Here is a 4,472-nt window from a genome sequence, read left to right as displayed (position 1 = left end):
CAAGTGACAATCTTTTGATTTATTAAAAGCGCATTTGAATCTGTTCATCCCTGGGAAAGCATAATGGAACAACGAACAGTTGACGATCTTGATTCCCGACAAAGAAGTTTGTTTCAATGGAATGTCAGAAATTGAAAGCCTCAAAGTGGCTTGATGTGAAAATAGCTTGCCGAACAAAAATGAAGATCGCGTTGGGCTTGGACTTGATGCCGCCCGCCAACATCACAAAGATCACGTTGGGACTGGATTTTGTGCCGCCAACATCATGTTGGGTCTGGATTTGTGCCGCCAACATCCCGTTGGGTCTGGATTTCGTGCCGCCAACATTCCATTGGACTTGGATTTTGTGCAACCAAGGCGGGCTCGGGTTAATCCCACTGACCAATTCATGATACTGGGGCAAATTATTTTTGAAAAGTTTCTCAAAAATAAAACAAAAAGCAAAAACAAAAAAAGGAAAAAATTCAAAAAATCATCAAAAAAAAAAATCCAAAAATCCAAGAATAAAAAAAATCAAAAAATCAAAAAAAAATACAAAAAAATACAAAAAAACCAAAAATGAAATTAAGTTCATCACGGCAGGCTCGGGTTTGATCCCACTGACCGATTGTCAAGGCATTTCATTTTGCTTAGCCACTAGCCGTGGGTCAGTCCCACTAGTGAGCCTTTCATCTTGCATCGCCACTAGCCGTGGGTCAGTCCCACTAGTGAGCATTTCATTTTGCTTAGCCACTAGCCGTGGGTCAGTCTCACTAGTGAGCCTTTCATCTTGCATCGCCACTAGCCGTGAGTCAGTCCCACTAATGAGCATTTTATTTCACCCTGCCACTAGCCGTTGGGTCAGTCCCACTAGTGTGCACTTTATTTCATTGCCACTGAACATGGGTTAGTCCCACCAGTGAGCATTTCACCATCACTACCACTAAATATGGGTCAGTCCCACTAGTGTGCATTCGATTTTCAATTTTCTCCCTCGGGTCAGTCCCGATTTTAAATTTCATGTTAGGGTCAGTCCCGATTTTAAATTTCTGTTGGAGTCAGTCCCCTCGAGTAAGTCCCGATTTTAAATTTATTTTAAATTTCATGTTGGGGTCAGTCCCGATTTTAAATTTTCTGTTGTGGTCAGTCCCCTCGAGTCAGTCCCCTCGGTTCAGTCGCGATTTTAAACTTCTGTTGGGGTCAGTCCCGATTTTAAATTTCATGTTAGGGTCAGTCCCCTTGGGTCAGTCCCCTCGTGTCAGTCCCGATTTTAAATTTCTATTGGGGTCGGTTCCCTCGGGTCAGTCCCGATTTTAAATTTCATATTGGGGTCAGTCCCCTCGGGTCAGTCCCGATTTTAAATTTCTGTTGGGGTCAGTCCCCTCGGGTCAGTCCCGTTTTAAATTTCTTGTTCGGGTCAGTCCCGTTTAAATTTTCCGTCTGGGTCAGCCCCATTTTCAAGTTCTCATTAAAGAGGTCGGTCCTCGTTTCAATAACGACAGTCACTCAAGTAGCTGCAGCCGAATAACACAGGTAAGTATTTGGTGTCTACGTCTTTGTCTCAAGTTTTTCCAAAACTCAGACAAAGAGGGGCAAACTGTAGACACCAAATTTTTAGTGTAATTTCATTTACTATTTATTTTTATTTTTATTTGTCATGTTAGTTTTTATTTACTTTTAGTTTTTAGTTTTTCATTTTTAGCCATTTTTGCGTAGAATTAATCGAAAAAAAGAGGAAAAATCATTAATCAAGCAGAGGAAAAATGTTAGCCTTTTGTTTTATCTTTTGTTACTAGTTTTGTACATTTTCATTGAAGCTTTGTTATTTTGTATTATTACTGATTAGTTAAGTGGGTGAAAAAAAAAAGAAAAAAAAAGGGGAAAAGAGCTGCATGCAGCAGCGTGAAAACATATACCATTTTTTGGCAAATCGATGGCTGAGAATATGGGGGGGGGAACTAACCCTTCATCCTCACCTTTGAGGTGAGGGTTTAGGGGTTATGGTTCCCCATATAAAAGCAAAGAGAAACGGCAAGAGAGAGGAGGGACGGCTGCAAGGGAAAGAAGGGAAACACAGAGGGAAAAGGAAAAACTAAGGGCGGCTCGGGTAATGGACCTAAGAAAGCTAGCTAAGAGAGGACAGCAGAGAGCAAGGGGTGACGGATAGAAAGACTGGGTTTTTCGGGCAGAAAGAAAAGGAAACCGAGAACAGAAAAGGGGGAGTAGGAAGTAGTGGCGGAGGGTTAAGTAGAAAGGGAAAAAGCTGGTCGGGTGCTATTCCTCGAGAAGCAAAGGACCCTTAGGAGCTGCTAATCCTCACGACCGCCGCAGTCTTCGCCGAGAAGGTTCCATCACTGTAAGTAATTCTCTTCCTCTTAAAATTCCAGAGTTTTCTTCAAAAACACAGACCCTTGAAGACCTTGCTTGTGAAGTTTTATTGTTTCGTTGCTTATTTTCATTCCCTTTACGTTTCATGTTCACTGAAGATTTCATTTTTTTCTGTTTATAAGTGGCTGCGTGTATTTTGAACTGGTGTAATTGAGAACTTGTGAAGATCAGTTTTTTTTTAGGAAAAAGGAAAAAGATGTCATCTGCTGTTTCTCTGCTTTGTTGATCCCCGATGGCCCCAAAGATTGAATTTTGATAACTTGGAGCTTGTGTGAAAGAGTAGCAAATATGGGTTTGAAAGGGTCGTGAAACTGATGTTCCTGGCTATCCTTTGTTCTGAGTCTTGCTTTATTGTTTTTGCTCCATGATGACTGAAGTTGTGTTTTGTTTGGCGTTTGTTGTATGTGCTGTTTTGACTGGAAATATTTGGGTAAAATGTAGCCGGCATTCATGTCATTTTGCTGTTTTATGTGACCGAAAAGCTGGTCGAATCTTCGTTCCCTCCATGGTTTCAGGTTCTCACCTGTTGTATTCGAGTGAGTTTAAGATTTGTCTGGGTCATAGTCTAGTCGAAATATTTAGAATCATTTTTGAAGGTCTGGGAGTTGCCATAACAAAGATTGGAACTCTCTTCTTTTCTGCTGCAATGGAGCAGTCTTGATGCTAGAACTCTTGGTTGTTTGAAACGTGATTTATTTGACATCGGGTAGGATATGCCATGTGTATGTTGGCCTTAAATTTCTCCCCTTAGGCCTATGCTACATTTTTGCTTCCAGTTGCATCGTGGGCCGTAGATGTTCGTAGTGTCTTGCATCTCTTTCTGCTATTTATGTGTTTGGAATCATCCTTGGCATGAAGTATGGCGTTGCTATGTTCGTTTGATCTTGCCCAGGAAACGTTCTGTCCTTGGGTTTTATGTTTCCTTTCACTTGATTTCTAATGATATAGGATAGAGTAGCTTTCAATGATTCCATGTTGAGCTCCAGGAAGCTATTCCCATGTTGAGCTCCATATGTCCAGTGGAGTTTCCGTTGTACCTTCAGCAGATTTTATACTAGAGTGTGGTATATTAGTGGTGCACTAGCTGATGAGTCTATATTAACTACCTTCATGATTGATTGACAAGAATAATAAGCTGCAAAGCTGCGGTAAAGAACCCAGAAATGAAGGAAAACAGTCTTGAGGAAAACTTGTCTTTGGATGATCTCAATTTGAGTCTTGTATGGCTGAACGCTGAATGTTGCTATTAATCTGGTTTCTTAGACTAAGGTTCTAATGTTTGGGTTGAAAAATTTTGATCAAAGGGTGGAAATCAGTGGGAAAACATGAAAGCTGCGTTGATTTCTCTTAATTGCAGAAAGCTTGTATCAGAGGCGTTTTCTTGTTTGTTGGCAATGTACCATAGCTCTGCATGCATATTTTGCATGGAAAATGTTCCAAAAATTGCGCTTTGGCCCCCCAAGTTTTTCCTTTATCTTACTATGGCCCAATTATGTTTTAATTTCTTGCAATAAGATCCTAAAATAATTGCAATTTCAATCATTACTTGACCCTTTCTTTTCTCTTGGACCCATGAATTTCCCAAAATGTGTTAATTGGGTTTGAGTGATTGGTTAATATTTGCAATTGGGGTCCTTGGTAGTTTTTCTATTCTAGAAATTTGATCAATAATTCAGTTTTTCTTGGAAATTATGCATTATTTGATTTTATTTAAGTTGCAATTGGGAGGGATTTGGTGATTTTGTTTATACGTTACTATTTAATTGGTGCCTTGACCCTTTTTGTTGTTTTGAAGCTAATATTTCCTTCATTTCATTACCATTGCAAGGGAGGTAACCTCTGTCTTCTTGATTTTATTTCTCCTACGTGCTATGTGTGAATATGCATGCTTTAATTCGCCTTTTTAATGTTTAATTGCCTGTTTCACTTTCTTTTTATTTAGCCTTCTTTAATTGGCAAGTCATTCGAGGGCATTTGAACCCCAATTTGTAATAGCTAGGTTTTGGCGCCTCTCTTGAAGATATGTCTTAGCTAGTCAATGTAATAGTTAGGATTTACTTTTATAAGTCCTTTTCCCCTTCTTAGATTGTAGTAGGCTTCCCCCG

Source organism: Coffea arabica, chromosome 4c, assembly GCF_036785885.1.
Source record: "Coffea arabica cultivar ET-39 chromosome 4c, Coffea Arabica ET-39 HiFi, whole genome shotgun sequence".
NCBI classification, from domain to species: Eukaryota; Viridiplantae; Streptophyta; class Magnoliopsida; order Gentianales; family Rubiaceae; genus Coffea; species Coffea arabica.
This window is presented reverse-complemented; position numbering follows the sequence as displayed.